The 18,820-nt window shown below is 34.4% G+C and overlaps 1 long non-coding RNA gene across 5 annotated transcripts in view; it reads left to right on the top strand.

Annotated features, from left to right (window-relative positions):
- LOC309656873 overlaps positions 1 to 18,820 on the top strand; it is a 1,296,162-nt gene that overhangs the window by 566,110 nt on the left and 711,232 nt on the right. Inside the window, exons 14-16 of one of the 5 annotated variants that reach the window (XR_014261536.1) lie at positions 1,576 to 1,761; positions 3,961 to 4,062; positions 4,588 to 9,897. The exons of 1 other annotated variant lie outside the window; for it this stretch is intronic. This is a non-coding gene — a long non-coding RNA (uncharacterized lncRNA). Of the gene's footprint in view, positions 1 to 1,575; positions 1,762 to 3,960; positions 9,898 to 18,820 lie in introns of those variants that run through there. 3 more of the 5 variants (XR_014261525.1, XR_014261537.1, XR_014261535.1) reach the window with 3 other exon arrangements.

The raw sequence follows: 18,820 nt of genomic DNA, 5'->3' as shown, positions 1-18,820 counted from the left end.
TGGGACTCAAATTCTGGATTTCCTCTTGAAAAGAACATAGAACTACTGACATTACGGTTAGAGGATGACCTCCAGCGGCTGGTATAAAATGCACAGAACAGCCCGTAAATTACATTTGTCCCAGATCTGACAACTCCATAGAATTAGACTGGAACAGAACTAACTAGTACAAAGCTCATTTCAAAGATATTTCTTATTCCCCAAATAAAGTAACCTAATTATGATAGTATTATAATCACCATAGACGACAACTTATTGAAATTTTCTGGTGGATCTTATTCACTCCTTGAGAGTATAGATATACATATGTATATATATGTGTATATGTATATATATATATATGGTCTTAGAATTGACCGCACAGATCAAAGCAGTGTCTATGTTGTCAGTGGAGCAAAAGCTAGAGGACAGGCCAAGATATCCAGAGCTCAGAAGTCCATAGACAAAGAGGCAGGCGGAAGAAAAGAGCAGGTGAGTGCATACTTTGGGTTAAAGCTGAACTATCTGGTGATGCAAGGAGAACCTTCAATCTAAACAGAATGCATTTCGTATGAGTTTGAGGAGCCGAATTAATACATGTGGATCCTTGTATAAAAGTCAGCCATTCTGTTTGGTAAGTGGCAAAGTTAAGGTGGGGCACAGCACTTAGGATAAGCTGAAACTTCCTAGAACGTACATAATACCTGATGGCACGTGTGTTTCATTTTGTCAAATATCCTGTTCCTCCTGAGACTGTTTCTGCTCTGAAGCAAGGCCTCTTTGGAGCACATTGTACTTTGATAAAACACTTCATTCCAGAGACAGAGGGAATAAGCTGGGAAACACAGGCTCTGAATATGCTCAATATTAGCTTATCAAAAAATGTAAATTTCTGCCAAGGTCTGGAAAGGGAATTATAGATATAACGTACTGGGAGGAAATCATCTGAAGTTGAAAGTCCTTGAACAGTTGCAGCCAAGCGTAACTAACATTTTTACACAGGAAAGATAATGCAGGGTATGTTTATGTATAAGTTCATTTTCAAACTGGGAAGGAAAATTCTCAAGATTCTCCTGGCCAAAAAAAAGAAAAAATTCAAGCAGAATAAATTATTCATCATACCAAGTGGCTTGCCCTAAAAACAAAAGAAAAGGTCATACCACCACCAGGACAGAATTATAGCAAGAGCCTAAAGCAGCAAGTATGTAGAGAAGAAAAAAAAAAATCCATTCTCTGATAAGTAACTCAAAAGTGCTGGAAGAGAAGTAAAACAAAACAAAACAAAGTAAAACAAAAAACTCACTTTACGTTGAAAAAAAAATACAGTGATCAACAGAACTTTGAACAGTAAACTCTTGAACGCAATTCAGAACATAAAAGAGGAATAGAGTCTTCTGAAGCAGTCTAGATGCTGCCTGCCTAGAACGGTTTCCTGCAGACCTAGTGGGAAAGAGGGTAAAATATGCAAAATCGTTCTGTCCCCTAAAGTCTGCAAGATCTCTATGTGAAAATGCTCTTCTCTATGCTATATCAGAAAACATAACTTCGTCTGTGAGCTAATTGGCCTTTCTAACTCCTTATCTCTCCATTTACCAGTTACTCTTCTTTACCTGGAAGAGTCCATCTGTGTCTGCAAACTCATTTATCCAGGTTGAAAACTACAACTGCCACAAGGGAGGAGAGGAAAGGAGGAGGAGACTGACTCCCCAACACTCAGGTCATTGGATTAGCTTTCCTACTGTCTATAGGACACAACACTCTTGGATGGGAGTATGGAGTGAGGTAAGTAGCCAGGAGAGTTTAAGGAAATTTCTACTCATAGAAATAAGGAAGTGAGGAGGATTATTTTATGACATTGTATAAAGCTGAGTAAACTGCTATTAAAAAAGTTTTAAAGCGGTGATTTAGATTCCGCTGCTCAAATCTTTTTTTAAGAGTCTAACCTAGGTATTAGATGTTGACATTAATATGTACTCATCTCATTTCTGCCTTCCATGATGACAAAGTTGTGGATATTCCATTTAAAGTGAGGCTTTGAGGTTCAGCTACCTGATGCTCGGTTCACCACTATCTAGCTATGGGTCCTTGGGAGACAATGAATAATTATACTAAATACATCATGTGTTTATTGTGGGACTGAAATAGTAAATACATATGAAGTGTTATCGGAAGATATAGTTTTAATACTTTTCAATAAGAATTCATTATTATTGTGTTATTTGACTGTTATTAACGTTACGTTGTGATAGAAAGCACCTTAAAATATATTTGTAGAGCAAGAAAAGATATAAATAAGCAGTACACTGAAATGAAACATGAAATTCAACTTTTTGACAGATATTATCTTAAGTTCTTAAGATAAATTTACTTAAAAAGTGGTCATCACTAACATTTTAGCACATTTTTTCTATTTTTTTCTATGAATTTCTACATGTGACTTTATTCATATAACAAAATGTATTAAATGCTAGTAAATGGAAAAGTGATTCCTTTTTGAGATGTAAAATATTTGTGTTCCTAGCTATTTTCAATCATATGGATTTTTCTTATCGGTATGTTAATGCAAAATATATATTTAATTAAATCTTAGCAAACAATTAAAAAATTATGCATTTTAGCTCCTGACATTTACATGAAAGTTCTCTTAGGGAAAATAAAAAGCTTCTTCACTTTAAACAAGTCACTAAAACTACTGTTAAGATTTATACTCTTTGTACAAAGTAACTACAAAAGTTCAACATGAATTAAATTTAGAAAATAAGACAGGAATGTCTCCAAGCTATTGATGTTTAATTTCAATTCTGCAAAGTGGATTTTGAAATAGTACTCCCTTCCACATTATGTTACACAGATCGATTTATGCTTTGTTGATACTGTGACATTCTATGTTACTATCCCTCACTGTTTAAAGATAATTGATAAACATTAGAACTGAAAAAAATGTTTTTTACACATAACAATGTAAATCTTAAAGGTAAATTGAGGGATTTAGTTGACGAGAAGATGCATAAACCATGAGATTCCAATTGCAATTTACTTATCTCAGTATTTGGAAATACAATTATGAACGTGCTATTCTAGCTAAGCAGACAAATGTTTTATCTCACATGCATCTCCTCTGATTTTGCACTGAAGTAGAAGGAAAATCAGTCTATGTGTATTCACCTACTGATGAACATGAAACTGACTTTGTGAATGGTGCATTGCCCACAAACTGGGTACAGAGTGTCATTAATGGAAATAAGTGGAGGTGGGGGTAGTGGGACTCTGCAGAGATTTTTCTTTAAAACATTTTGCAGTAAATATCCACCTGCAAAAACTCTCACTATGCACATTTATGCCAATGAATAATGAATCCTTGGAAATGCCAGTGTGCTGCTACTTCTCACAAGGCTATAAAAAGGACATAAGGTTGATAAAATATTTTTGTCGTCAAGATTGTCATAATTGGAAATAAAACTATTAACTTTACCTGATTTAGATCCATTTTCAGATACCCACACCACTTATCACTGTTATAAATAATTTTGTCAACTATTCTGAATTATTACCGATTCCTTTATCGTGGCCTGAGATATTCATGTCCAAAGTGACATAAAGAAAACTGCAATTCCTTGATGGATTTCAACTTGATTTGGGGGAAACATTGCCCATCAAAGTATCACCGAATAATCATTAAAATCAAGAAATAATTACAAAAGAAATAAATACGAATATTTGTAAAAGAATAGTATGAACAGCTATACACCAATAAATTAGACAAGCTAGAAGAAATGAATAAATTCTTGGAATCATACAAACCTTCCAAGACTGAATCAGGAAGAAATAGAATATCTGAATAGAGTGATCAATAGTACAAAGATTGAAACAGTAATCAAAAACCTTCCAAAAAACAAAAGTCCAGGGCTAGACAGTTTCACAGATGAATTCCACCAAATATTCAAAGAAGATTTAATACCAATTATTCTCAAACTGTTGCAGAACACTGAAGAAAAGAGAACACTTGCTAACTCATTTTATGAGGCCAACATCACCGTGATACCAAAGCCAGACAAAGACAAAACACAAAAAAGAAAACTACAGGTGAATATCTCTGATGAACATAGATGCAAAAATTTTTAACAAACATTAGCAAACTGAATTCAACAACACATTGAAAAGATCATACACCATGATCAAGTGGGATTTATTTCAGTCATGCAAGAATGGTTGATTCCTTATATTTCCTTGTCTTATTCATTCCTTATATTTGTAATTGAATTTACCAGTGCATCCACCGAGGTTTGAAGTTTTCTTTATAGGAAGGTTTTCAATGAAAAATTGTGTCCCTTTGCTAGAAGTAGGATGATTCAGGTTTTGTATTTTTTAAATCAGTTTTGATCATTCATGTCTTTCAAGATATTGCCAATTTCATCTTAGTGTTTTAGTTTTGGTAGAATAAGTTTGTTTAATAATATTCCTTTACTATCCACTACTTGTTAGATATATAGTAGAGTCTACTCTCTTTCTTACAACCTAGTTATTTTTAAATCAAATTTAATAATTTGTTTAAAGTAACAGCTTTCAGATTTGTCAATTTCCTTATTATTGGTTTATTTTTTCTTTCAGGGATGCCTGTTCTAATCTTTTGTTTTAGTATGTAACCTTAGTATGCTTTTGCTTAGTATGTAACCTCTTCTTTTCCTAGCTTTTTTATAGTAGACACTGTAAAGATTGATTTTCAATTCTTTTTCTTCTTGTCTGTTATTAGCATTTACAGTTGTGAATTTTCTATGAACCACTCTTTTGCTTGCACCCCACAAATATCAAAGTTTTAAATTTCATTTGGTTCAAATATTTCCTAATTTTCCTTTTAATTAGTTTAAACACTGGACTGAAGGTTTTAGCCAGTAAAGCAATGAAAGCATGGGAGGGGGAAAGGAGAGGGAAGGAAAGAAAAAAAAAAGATATATAAAAAATGGAAAATAGAACTGTGACTATTTACAAATGAATGATTTCATGTGTAGAAAATCCAATATAATCTAAGTTATTAGTATTGTAAAGTGACTATAGTAAATTGCAAGCTAACAAATCAATATATAAACTGAATTTTGGGAAATTTCTGGGGTGAGCTTCAGCATGTAAAATATTTGGGGGTCATCACTCCCATAACAATAAGAAAAAGATAAATAAACTAAAAATCATCAACATTTGTTGATCCACCAGAGAACTAAAATTTCAGAGCATGCCAACTACCCTCAAATCTGGATATAGTTTCATCCAGAGAAATATAGTACCTGAGATCTGCTTACTTGGCTCTACATAAATAAATAAGCAGAATTCAACAAGAAAGAAAGAAAGAAAAAAAGAAAGAAAGAGAGAAAAAGAGGAAGGAAGGAAGTTAAAATAAAAATATTTTATTTTTATTCTTAATTGATCTAAGTAAAGTAATATTAACAATATATCAGGTAATTATAGTAGATTACAGTAATGTCGCATGGTGCAGGAGGGAGAAATTGAGTATACTTATATGATGTCTGTACTGCAAGGGAAGTGGTATTTTTAAAAGCAGTTAAGGGACTTCCCTGGTGGTGCAGTGGTTAAGAATCTGCCTGCCATTGCTGGGGACACGAGTTCAAGCCCTGGTTGGGGAAGATCCCCACATGCCGCAGAGCAACTAAGTCCGTGCACCACAACTACTGAGCCTGCGCTCTAGAGCCTGCAAGCCACAACTACTGAGCCCCCCGTGCCACAACTACTGAAGCCCATGCACCTAGACCCCGTGCTCCACAACAAGCGAAGCCACCGCAATGAGAAGCCCGTGCACTGCAAGAAAGAGTAGCCTCAGCTCACCGCGACAAGAGAAAGTCCATGTGCAGCAACAAAGACCCAACGCAGCCAAAAATAAATAAATACATTTATTAAAAAATTCTTTTAAAAAAGCAGTTAAAAAGTTAGTTTACAATATTTGTTGTAGGAGCAAGGGCAAATATTAAAACTTTTACAAAAGAAGTATAGTTGATATGCTAACTGAGCATATAAAATGGAATTATGGAACTTCAATTAAAACCAGAGGAGGCAGCAAAAGAGGGACAAACAAGAAATAAAGAACAAGGGCAATGAATAGAAAACAGTTATAAACATGGTAGATATTAACCCAACTATACTGATAATCACTTTAAATGAGAATGGCCTAAATACACCAATTAAAAGACAGAGATTTTATGATTTCTGTTCACTGAAATTTGTTAAGGCATGTTTTGTGGCTCAGAATGTAGTTTATCTTAGTAAATTTTCTATGTGAGCTCATCAGATTGTTAAAAACTTAGTAATTACACACCACTGGAATGGTTACAATTAAAAAGGCTAACATACCAGTGTTAAGCAAAGTTTTAGAGGAAAGACAATTTTCATACACTCGTGATCAGACTGCAAATTGGTATAACTACATTGGAAAAAGTTTGGCCTTTTCTACACAATTTGAGCATAAACATTCCCTTTGAGTCAACAATTTCACTCCTTGATATATAATCAAACTGTGTGACTATTGCACCAAAGTTTTATTAACATGATTATAAACACATTAGCCATAATATCTAATTAATATAAATAATCTAATGGGAGGGAAGTCCAAAAGAGAGGGGGTATCTGTATGTGTATAGCTGATTCATTTTGTTGTGCAGTGGAGGCTAACACAACATTGTAAAGCAACCATACTCCAATAAAAATTAATAAAAAAAAATCTATCACGAGTAGAATGGATATTTTGTGGTAACTTTAAATGATGATTTATTATACAATTGTGCAACTGGATGAACTACAACTATATATTTGAACATCAAGGAATCCAACAAACATAATTTTGAATAAATTATGTAAGGCATAAAGAATACAAGTCATATATATAATATATATGTCATATATATATAATTAATTTATGGGTTTGGAAGTCAAGACAGTCATTTCCTTTGGGGAAGAGAGGGGTTAGGGGTCAGGAGGAAATATGAGAGGGTTTGAAGTGCTGGTGCGGTTCTGTATCTTGATGTAGGTGGTAGTTACCAGGGTGTGATCAATTTATGGTACACTTTAGATATGTCATTTAAAAAATTTATTGTAGCGTTAAATTTAAAAAAAAATCTTCTTATAATTTCCTAAATACACTAAGTGATTCATTTCACAATTCTCCTAGATAGCTTTAAGTAGTGCAGAGTGTTTTACTGAGCGTGGTTGACATGAATTCTCATTCTAACACTTTCAGCAATGCTATATTCCTCCGTAAATAATATAGCCCCTCTGCACCTCATTTTTTTATCTATAATATGAAATAAAGTTCTTCTTATATCCAAAATTTCATGATAATAACACTTGCCTAAAGATTCTCAAATGTCTTGTAAAAATCTTCATTTTTGAACTGCATTCCTAAAAATGAATATAGACATTGTTCTGAAAAAATACATTTTAAAATAACCCTACTAAGTACGAAGAGAACCACTGAGGAATCAAGCCACTGGGCAGTATCAGGATCTAATGTTATACCCAAAGCCATGCAGTAGACACAATCATTAAAAGATTCACAGTATGAGACCTTTTCTACTTTATCAAGTGTCTTTACATGTACAAAATAGTATCAGGTAAGCTGAGGAGAAAGTTGCCTAAGTGGGCATGGTTATATGATGATGTCTCAACAAGCCACCTGGTTCCCCATGGGGCTAATCCAGCTTCTCCTCATAGTCAATGGCTAATTAACACATTTTAAGATTTTAAAAATATTCATTATTATGGTGACTGGATGCATTTGATTATCTAGTATCACATAAGTTCAGTTATCTATCATCTCTAAATGACAGGCATGACTCAGTTTAGCCAGCAAAGTATTCTACTTCCAAGATACTGACTTGCGATTAATCCTATTATCTCCTCTGCTATAAGGAGAAAAGATTATACTGGATGGCTTTGTTTCCTGCAGCAAAGTAATTTTCTGCATGACCAGCAATAATGTAATGTGGGGTGTTTTAATAAGAGGGAATTATTTTTAAAATTAAACCTTAAACAGAATGCAGATTGTAATAATACGGCAGAGATGTGCACAAAATTATGAGTCATTTTTAAAAACTGTTAACCCTGCAATATGCTCTAGTATAAAATAGTGCAATAAAGAAAACATACCTGCAACAGAAAAGATTTCTAAATCTCCTAGAAATGCATATACAATGCTGAAACTGACAAGGTAACACTCCCTTTTTATGGTATTCCATACTTTAATGGAATTGCTTTCATCTTTGAAATTAATAGTCTTTTATTAACACAAGGAAATGTTTATGAAAAGGACACATGATAATAATGATTCTCTTACCAAAGAGAAAATGTTAATATTTAAGAGTGGAAAATGATCATGATAAAATGTGAGTTTTAGCAAAATTAAGTCATTGAGTGTGCTACAGAAAAATAGAGTCTCTGGATCTCCCTGTCATGGTATATAAATTGAGAAGATGAACAATGATGATCTCTGAAGGATCTCTGGGATCCGGTGTCCCCCTCTTTTTATTTTCAAATGTCCCACTTTATAGACAGAAAGCTATCACCAAAGGGAGGCCATGTATATTCTTCTTTTACAAGTTCACCCTCTTTTGAAATTAAATTTTATATTTGAGGCTACTTGAGGTGAGATTTTGAAAACAGAATAGATATAGCATCTAGAAAGAGATGAGAGAGAGGAAGAACACAAAAAATGTTTGATCTGAGCAGAAAATTTATCTATTTACATATGAAATATTTCCCATGAATCCCATTGTTGTTTATTTTATTCCTTTATTTCCTTATCCCACAATTTCTTCCATGGCTCTATTGTCTTCAAAGAATACTTCAAAAGAGTTAAAATAAATAAAAGTAAAATACTGTCATTTTAAAATGCTTCATTCGAACTTGTAAATATCCATATTATATCAAATTCAAAAACCCCTTAAATGATTTTCCAATTAAATAATCCCTTAAATAGTAATAAAATTAAAAAGTTTTGAATTTTTAGAATGTTGTGGGTCTTCTCAGTATTTTATATAAAGGACCACTGTGGTGTCTATCTTTACTAGTTGACAGATCTTTTTTTCCAAGTGTCGCTTATTCTGACATTTCCAGTCATTTCTTCTAAAATTAAAATATCCTAACAGATCAATGAAAACTAATGTAAAATGATAAGAAAATACTATTTATTATATAAACTGGCTAAGCCTTCACTATAAGCCATTTGATTTTAATTTGTAGTTCACACTATCTTTCATTTAGAAGGAAAATAGCAGTTCAGAAGGATCGTGGTTTAAAAACACAACAGTCATGTTTGTTTCCTACCTCAGCTGTATGATCATTGAAATGATTCAAGTTACCACTAGTCCTAGTAACAGGAGAATTGCTGGCATGTTGTTTCTAAACTAATCGTTATCGAAATGTAGTGGAGATTATACAGAGTTCAATTACAACAGCCATCTACCTTCTTCCTCCCCTGATAAAAGTATTTGATCCTATAAAACAACAACAGCAGTAAATAAAGATCTGTGTCCCACCTCAACACAGTTTTAGAATTTAACTCTTTACAACATCAGTGAGCTTTGGGTATCCTCAGATACTGTTTGCACTGAAAAAATTTTTCCCTAACATAGCTGAAAGTTTCGTGCCAGGCACAAAGTAGGAAGAGGAAGAGGAAGTTGAAGATGAAGATGACCAGGAGGACAAAGTAGAAGAAGAAGGGGGATAAGGATAAACGGAGGAGGAGAAGAAAGGATGGCCTAGTAGCACTCTCTCTGCTGGCTTCAGGGACTAGGTTGGATGATAAAGACAGAGGTTAAGTCTAGGTGTTGGAAGAACTGTGTATATGCAGCCTATGTTGTCTTGGTGTAGGCAGTTTATTTCAAATACAAATAAAATATATAATTTGTTAGATGTTGACAAGTGCTATGGAGTAACTTTATCTTTTTAAACGAATATGTAGAGAGTGGTTGAATTGAGGTTTGCTATTTAAAGTTGGGTTACACTTTGTTATCTGTTACCAAATTTTCCAGTGTTTGCCCATCATTTAGGTTTTAAAAGAACTGTATCTCATTACAGTATTTATTTGCATCTATGTTATAAGGAATGGTCTTAAATATCTTTTTATATGCTGAAGACACATTTATGTTTCTTTTTTCCATAAAGTACTCATACCCTTCACCAATTTTGTAATTCAGTAACATTCTTTTTCTCAATAACGTGTAGAAATTTTATATATATACTAGAGAAATTTGCCCTGTTCTATGATTTAATTGTAAATATTTTTTCCAGCCCATCATTTGTGCTTTGACTTTATTAGTGGTATCTGCTTTCCCTAATGCGATCCTTTTCAGTTTCCCGAAAAGGTCAACCTTAACCTTCAGCTCTGCCTTCCAGGCTCCCTGGTCTGACTTTCTTTTTGATGTCAGTGAATTCCTTGGTCCCCTAACTTCCCTATACTGATTGTTAAGCTTCAATTCCTGTAGGAGAATTATATTTTTTCCTGTTTTCTAAAGTTCTGGACTTATTTTTCGCAGGGTTTAAGATTTGGAAAAACATATCAGTTTTCCCAGAAATGCCAGGAAGGAATTCCCTCATGGAAACAGTATGTGAAATTCTAAAGATTTCATGCACTTTAAGTATAAGAGGACTTTTTAAAGACACTGTTTGAGGAGAGGTGAAGGGGGGAAATGCTGCGAAATAAAAAAGCTATGAGAATTATACAAAGGAAAATAAATGTATGAAAAGAGGCAAATAACTGTTCCCATAACAGTTTTATTTTTATTTTTTAATTCCAGGATACTCAGTTAAATTTGAATTGCAGACAATGAGTATATTTTTTTAAAGGGAATAGTTTTTTTTTGTTTGTTTGTTTGTTTTAAATTTTATTTATTTATTTATTTTTGGCTGTGTTGAGTCTTCGTTTCTGTGCGAGGGCTTTCTCTAGTTGCGGCGAGCGGGGGCCACTCTTCATCGCGGTGCGCGGGCCTCTCACCATCGCGGCCTCTCTTGTTGCGGAGCACAGGCTCCAGACGCGCAGGCTCAGTAGTTGTGGCTCACGGGCCCAGTTGCTCCGCGGCATGTGGGATCTTCCCAGACCAGGGCTCGCACCCGTGTCCCCTGCATGAGCAGGCAGACTCTCAACCACTGTGCCACCAGGGAAGCCCAACAGTTATTTTTATATGTGCACATATAAAATAATATTCTATTTTACAATATGTAGAGAATATATTGTCTAATATTTCTGTTTACTGACTTCTGCCTCTTAGGAACTGGTGTTTATAAAGAGGGAAGTTGACTTTCTCCACAACAATATACAAAGTCAGTTTATACTATTAATTGTTTCCTCAAATTTAAACTGTCTTCTCCATATATTTACATTTTCTAAGCCTTCATATCACCTGCTGATATTCCATTTCTGAATCTACTTCTGGGTTTCCATACCACATTGGTAATCCACATCCCCAAAGGAAGCTGGATGATAATTGTTTCCTTAGAATTTGCTCTTCCTCCTCCATTTTCTCTCTCAAGAAATGACATAAAGCCCAAGACACTGCCACTGCTCCTTTTTTGCTTCATCCAATGAGTCACTACATCACCTCTAAATTATATCGCAAGTTTACCTTCTCTTTTTCACCTGAAGCGTCGTAGTCTAAAATCACAGTCATCTTACTCCCCCACTCAGTCACTGATCTAGCAATGAATGGATCTCCCTACCTCCAGGATCATCCTGGTTCAGTAAAAATTTCCAACCCTCTGACAGTGACTTTCAAACCTGTAGTTATGACTCAGTCACTCTCCTGCTCAATATCCTTCAATGACTTTCAACCACATTCAAAATAAAGTTTGTATAGGAGGAAGATATTAAATCAGAATAATTTTGTTCCAGGTGATTTCTAGATCCTACCTGATTTAAGGCTTCTTTAGCCAGAAAGTGAAATGTACTCCATGCTTTACAAGGAAGACAGAATCTGGCTGATAATGAGGAGGCCGTTGCTTTGCTGTGGATATCAAGATAGTGCTAAAGTTGTGTAATAAAGTCCAGGTGAGAAAGCAAGCTAAAAGCAAATGCTTTTTATGTTTCAGTTTTCCTTGGAGGAGAGAGGAAGAAGATTTCTCAAAATTCCCAAGGTGGAATTTTTATATGTTAGGATCCAAGCCTGGTTGTCTCAGTTCAGAGAATTTTGTTGTTGATATTTGTTTTGTTTTTTCATTGCTTTTTTAGTCTATAGGGTAACTGAAAAATTAGAGAGCATTACAGTGTTATATAGAAAGAGAAGAGATAAACGAATATCATTTTTGTTGGTAAAAGCCGATGAGAGAAGTAGAGGAAAAGAAAAGGCAAATTTTAGATATGAATCCTGTCTTTTTTTCTGGATCTAGACAAGGGTTAGATTGAAAGGCGTTTGGTTGTTAAGACTAGGCAGTTGATATCTGATGTCTTTTTTCTATCCCTGCGATGCTGAAAGACTGTACTTGCCTCAGAGAATCCTAATATTAAGTCAAAAATGATGTCTGAGTGTAAGAAAGTAGATGCTGAGGAAAATGTTTATGTAGAGGGGCCTGAGGTAGTTCCCTTGCTTCTCCTCAGACAACACACAATATATAGACAATCAAAACTTTCCCGTGTGCCCCCGTGAGGCAAAATCAATAGAGCTGAGGATGTTGAGCGGAAGGGGTGGGGTGATTAGGTAGCCATATGGACAAACAAGGGCCACCACTAGGCTGTAGAAGCAGAGCTGCACTCACAGCAGACACAGTGAGTCACCACAAGGAAACCATTAGGCTCTTCTGCTGTGATCACAGAGAGACACTGGGGACAGCGTGAAATACAGTGTGGCACTTCCCCAATGGAATGAGAAAAACCAGAGCTCCAGGTGCCATTTTGGAAGGTGGATCACAAGAGAAGGAGTCCTCAGAAGTAACAAACCTTAGAATATCGAGTAATTTATAACCTTGACTCTTTTAACTGTATATCACTGAGAAACTTTTTCATTGGCAAGATCAAATGTATTCACCATCATTGAGGAAAGATTATCTACTATAGGAAATATCACACTTTTTTGTACATCTGACATACACTATAAATACTTTGACCCCACTCCAATCTCAAATTAATTACAAGCCATCTCAATCATGAAAATAATCTTAACTGATGCCTTGTGCCAGATGCTGGGGATAAAACAGTGAGCAAAATGGCACTGATCTTCATCCACACTGGGTTTACGGAAAATCAGAAGAGACAGAAAAATAAACAGTTAAATAAAATAAGGGGTGAAAATTGTGTATGAGATCCCAAAGCAGAGGCACCTAGTCAGATCAAAAAAAGGTATAAATTACACCTAATTACATGTTATTTTTCTGCATGCATCCAAGGCTCTAGCTACACTGCGTTTCTTGACATATCCTGATATGACTAAGGTCTCAAACTTTCATGCATTTGTATAAGTCATTCTCTGTATTAGTTTTTAATTACTGCTATAGCATTACCATAAATTTTGTAGCTTAAAACAAAACAAATGTATTGCACAATCATTCTGGAGGTCAGAAGTCTTAAAATCAAGGTGTTGGAGGACTGAGCTCCTACTGGAGGGTTTAGGAGACAACGTTTCCTTGCCTTTTCCAACTTCTGGAGGCCATTTGCCTTCTTTGTCCTGTGAGTCTTCCTCGTATAATCTAACCTCTGCTCTGTCATTACATCTCTTTCTCTCTGATTTGATCCTCTTGCCTCCCTCTTACACAAACCCTTGTGACTACACTGGGCCTACTTCGATAACCCAGGATAACAGTCCCATCTCATGATCCCTACCTTAATCACATCTACAAAGTCCCATTTAACATTTAAGGTAAACATATTACCTGGTTTCAGTGGTGGTGGTTTTCTTTCACTGGGCTGGAAGAAAGATTCATTCAGCATACCACTCTCCGCAAGAATTTCTATTAGATCTTTTTAGATTTTATTTTTTAATTCTTGTTTTTTTTTAATTCTTGGTGATAGAAGAAAAAAAGGAACAGAAGCAGTAGGGAATAAGCAAAGGAAAGAGAACTAGAAGGAAAGCAAGAAAGAAGGGAGGAGGGAGAAAAGACAGGAAGCAAGCAAGCCAAGCTCAAATTACAATAGTTTAAAAAAATTATGTTTTTTGGTGAACTGTTAAAAATAAGACTGTGGGAGAGCTCATGTTATACTATTTTGAAAGGGAGATTTCAAATGACCACTCCAACATATATTCATTTACATGTGTGAGGATATTAACATTAATATATTTGAATGTTAGAAAAGGAACTAGATCCTCTTAGCCTCTTACTTCATGATATGGAATGGTTTTAAAATCTTTCAAAAGTAGTCACACGTTATCTTTAACTACATGTCTAAAACATACTTTTGCTTTTTTAGCACAAAAACTATAATGTTTTCAGCTGTATCTCAGAAAATGAGAAATGCAGGATGCTCTGTTGCGTGTTCTTAGTTCTGTAATACTATCCCTCAGTTTGTCCTATGGAGTGAGAATTACTGACCCTCAGGGCATGGGGAGAGATTTATTATTTTAACAATTTTTGTAAAGCATGGTCTAATAAGTAAACTCCATCTGCTAACATAAAAGCAGTTCCTTGTTAGACCTGGATATAATGTCTGCTTACAGGAGATTATCCAAAGCATGATTATTGTTAAATAAAAAGCCATTTGCATCTGTTTATTTTAACTCAAAATGCATATACAGTCTCTGGCACTAAGTAGGAAAGTAATAGGTTCTTATAGCATGTGATATTTAATTTATCTTTCCTTTTAAAAGTTCATGCCATGTAGGTACTCCATCAGAGTTTATATGGATACAATTTTCTCCTAAAATACAGCTTTTATAAGAAGTCATCTACTGTTGAGCTTATATAGGTCTCTGATATAGCTTTCTTTTAGTGCCTCATAGAAAAAGTAGCCCTTCATTTTGTTTTATTATTGAAGGAGAATCCAGCAAATACCTTAGGCTGATTCATCTTAGAAATATCTGTTCTCTCATCTGCTGTGTAGCAAACCTCCCACACAGTCTAATTTGTTCTAATGCTCTTCCCTTTACAGTTGCAGCAGTATTTTCAATTACTTTTAAAGCAGTATTTTCTGAGAAAGAATTGCATTTTACTTTATTGCCATATAGTTTTCTAGATATTTTTGCTTTCCACCATGGGAGGAAAATCAAGTTCTTCCTGGATGAAATAGGATATTTTGCATTTTGCTATTACATAAAGCATTAAACAGGAAGTCTGAGTCCTTTTTTATACCACTAATAAGATAACGTGGCTATAAAGGCTTTCAGAGTCACTCTTCAATTCTTTCCAAAGCATTGTCAAAGTTTTTGTAATTTTTGTAAATATTTTAACACATCAATATTATTAACCACAGCAGTGCCAGCCTTTCAAATCCCTACACAAACCTTCAGTGACTTTTCACTCAGATTTAATTTAAAATCCTTTGAATTAGAGGATACAGAGCTCAAAATAATCTGACTCTCCACTCCCAATTCCCTGAACTAAGCTCTCACCACCTCGACTCTGCGTCCATCAGCCGTTTTGGACAACTTTCTTTCCAAATAAGTGTATCTTGCTCTTACCTCTGAGCGCTTGCACTTTGCCTGGAACACCGTTCCTCAGCCTCAGGTAGGAGCGAGCTCCCCCTCTTACCTGCTTCCTATGTCACTCTCCCTGACCACACTTTTGAATATTGCAAGTCCCTCCTCGCTTTTTTCCCCTCTAGCGCTCATCACCACCTAATATGTTATATAACTCACTTATTTCACGTTTTGTATATAAATGTCTAGTGGAAACCAAGCACTCTGAAAATACCAATTGCTTTTATTTGTTTTCTGTTTGTGTTTAACTTGAGCATCCCCAAAACCTAGAACCGTGCTTACCACAGAGGTCGTCAATAAGTCTTGTTACTATAGACAGTAACTTTCAAGATAAATTTACACTGATTATTTTCCTTCCTGATGTGCTATTCATACTTAGTTTTTCTGAGAAACCCAACTTGTTACTCTCCTGAGAATGGTCAATGGAAAATCATAAAGTTCCTTATTTAATATTAGAATTTCTTTACAAGTTTATATCAATAAAAATTTTTTAAATATATGCTTGATCAAAAGAACAACAGTGAATAATTTAAAACAGCTTACTTCTACAGGCCCACCTCAAAGATATTCCATGTTTCGTTCCAGACCACTGCAATAAACTGAATATTGCAATAAAGTGAGTCACATGAATTTTTTGGTGTCCCTGTGCATACAAAAGTTATGTTTAAACTATACTGTAGTTTATTAAGTGTGCAATGGCATTATATCTAATAAAACATGTACATGCCCTTAATTAAAAAATACTATATTACTTTAAAAATGCTAACCATGATCTGAGCCTTCAGTGAGTTGTAATCTTTCTACAATAGTAACATCAGAGATCACTGGTCACAGATCACCGTAACAAATTAAATAATAATGAAAAAGTTTGAAATGTGAGAATCACCAAAATGTGACACAGAGACGTGAAGTGAACAAAGGCAGTTGGTAAAATGGCGCTGATAGATTTGCCCGATGCAGGGTTGCCACAGACCTTCAATTTGTAAAAAGCATAATCTCTGTGAAGCACAGTAAAGCAAGGAACAATAAAAGAAGGTATGCTCGAATAGCTTAGAATAATAATTAACATTTATGAGCTGTAAGGGAGTCTGGGATTTTTGACCTATTCACTTTACATATGAGGAAACCAATAACTGAGAGGTTAAGTGACATGTTAAAATTTACCATCATAAACCAACACAGGCAGAGCAATTCTGATTTAGAAGTGCAATCCTGTAACCTAATATTATATCTCACTACTTTCCCCAATTCTAAATCAAATTTGAAGTTATTTAAAACATCTCATATAAAGTAATACTTTTTTCTTTTATTTCCACGTAATTATAGCATAGAATGGTTTTAAAATATTTACAATGATAGAGTTAAGTAAAAACTAATAGATACACTATTGGTGCCTTTCAGAGTAACACTATCTAATTGGATATTACATCCTCATTAAGATTTTGTGAGTAATTATTTATTTAACGATAGATATTGAAGGTAAAACCATCACTTGTATAAGTTAGTGAATATTGTAATCCCTCCTACATTAAGAATTCTAGGAAAATACTATTTCATATACTTTGTATTTTCTGCATTTTATGATTTTATTTTCATTTGCTAATAATGAAAACATAAAGGAAATACCTAGACATTTTTTGTTTAATTGACTCTTTTAGAAATTTGACTCCTTTCTTGTTCCAAATAGTGATCTTCACGTATATATTCATCCTCTTCTTCAAATGTTAAATAAAATGAATAATCAGTTGATTTATTTTGTCCAGTCTACCCTCCATATTTCATCATGGCCCTTACCTTCATCTTCCATGTCAAGTCTAAAGGGGGCTGTAAAATGAACCAGGTAGTTAATGATTCTTAAAATTTTATTTCAAATCTCTAAGTTCACATTTTTAAGAAAACATATTGCAATTGAGCACCTTTGATTTTTCTAAATTTCTACTCTGTTTAAAAAGTAAACTTCTAAATAGCTCTTTTGCTTTGGATACGAGAAACACCAGAGTACAAGAATTCACAGGTGAAGTTTCTCAGAGAAATAATATGAGTGAATGTGTCTCAGTGCTTGAAGGCAGACAGATCATGAGAGCGGGCTGCTGAAAAAATTACTTTATAATGACTATAGAGGGCCACAAGCAGAGGAAGAAGAAAGCAGTGTACCAAGTGCTGATTCAAAAAAATCTGAAGAATACTTGGGATTTGATAAGTTATAGTCAACAGAGTTGGGATGGTAAGAAAGGCTGCTTAGGACTTCTTTGAAAGAAAGCTTATTATGAAATTATTTTTGGCAAGGCATATACTTCTGTCTCTTTCTTACTGAATTTAATCTCATGATTTAGATACTTCTTGGTGTATTTCTATCATTCCCAAGTACAGTTAACCCTCCTCACGTGCTGAATTACATGGAATTGCTGATAATTGAAAATTTTTGACATAAAAAGAACAATTTTATATGATTCAATCTACAGTAATAAACTCCCTCGTATTTCCACATTTATTACTATATAAAAATCCATCTTCATTCTCTTTGTTTATTCTCTGTTAATGGATAATCATATTCTCATGGCAAACAACTGATAGGTCGATCTAAAAATGTTTCAGCTGAAAAATAAAATGACTAACGTTTAGAAGAAACAGAAAAGGCAATCTTATTAACATATTTTAGTAATAAGTGAACCAAAAAACCTTGGTTGAATCAAATCCCTGTTGTGCTGACATGCGGATTAACTGAGACTCTCAAAGTGTTTCTGTTTCAACACTGTGTGTGTATGTGTGTGTGTGTGTTGTGTGTTTAACTAGTACTTTAACAATAATTGCTCTTAGTGACACTTTGGAAACTGTGTTTAACATTTATATTCAATTGCCTTCCACAATCATTTTTATTATACATTCTATTTCTAGTTTATAGTTTTCTTATCCTCATTCTGCAAATTTCCTGTCCCCTTTCCCCTTAAATAATTTCTAGGCCTTTCATATTTCTCTTCCTTAGCTCCCAGTGGAATTTCTTTCATTAAAACTGCTAGATTGACATCCTTAGTGAGATACACTTCTAGTTTTTCCTCCATATGCCCAGCATGTCTGTGACTATTCAAATTGTGATAGCACCAGTTGCACCAAAAGAGATACATTTGGGCCTAATTAACTTTTTTTCATTAAAAATGACCTTGTTACAGTGAAACGGGCATTAGGCAGCCTCAGCCCTCCCAGAGATACATTTAGAAACATAGCAAAAA

This window comes from Balaenoptera physalus (assembly GCF_965194825.1).
Source record: "Balaenoptera physalus genome assembly, chromosome: 3".
Classification (NCBI taxonomy): domain Eukaryota; kingdom Metazoa; phylum Chordata; class Mammalia; order Artiodactyla; family Balaenopteridae; genus Balaenoptera; species Balaenoptera physalus.
The sequence above is the reverse complement of the archived record's forward strand: the minus strand, read 5'-3'. Positions and strand labels throughout refer to the sequence as shown.